This window comes from Aptenodytes forsteri, unplaced genomic scaffold (assembly GCF_000699145.1).
Source record: "Aptenodytes forsteri isolate BGI_AS27 unplaced genomic scaffold, ASM69914v1 Scaffold64, whole genome shotgun sequence".
Taxonomy (NCBI): domain Eukaryota; kingdom Metazoa; phylum Chordata; class Aves; order Sphenisciformes; family Spheniscidae; genus Aptenodytes; species Aptenodytes forsteri.
In genome coordinates this window covers 11,426-11,704 of record NW_008794786.1, presented here as the reverse complement: position 1 = coordinate 11,704, position 279 = coordinate 11,426, and the positions used below count along the sequence as shown (strand labels likewise).

At 71.3% G+C, this 279-nt stretch overlaps 1 protein-coding gene across 1 annotated transcript in view; it reads right to left on the bottom strand.

The window, feature by feature from the left end:
• LOC103894928 (formin-like protein 3) overlaps nucleotides 1-279 on the bottom strand; it is a 9,287-nt gene that overhangs the window by 204 nt on the left and 8,804 nt on the right. The window lies entirely within an intron of this gene.

Sequence of the window (279 nt, the reverse complement as noted above, 5' to 3'; positions counted from 1 at the left end):
GGGACCCAGCCTTGCAGCAGGATCCAGCACTGGGATCCTGTGCCAGGACTCTGTGCTGGGTCCCAGCATTGCACCGGGATCCTGTGCCGGGATCCTGTGCCGGGACCCAGCCTCGCACCAGGCTCCCGCACCAGGACCCTGCTCCGTTCTGAGGGGCTGGGAGGTGCTGGGCACCCCGGGGTGACAGCATGTGGGGAGGGGGCATGCAGGAAGGAGCATGCGGGGCTGGGGGGGACCCGGGGTGGTCCGGGGGGTCCCGGGAGGGCCGGGCATGCAGGT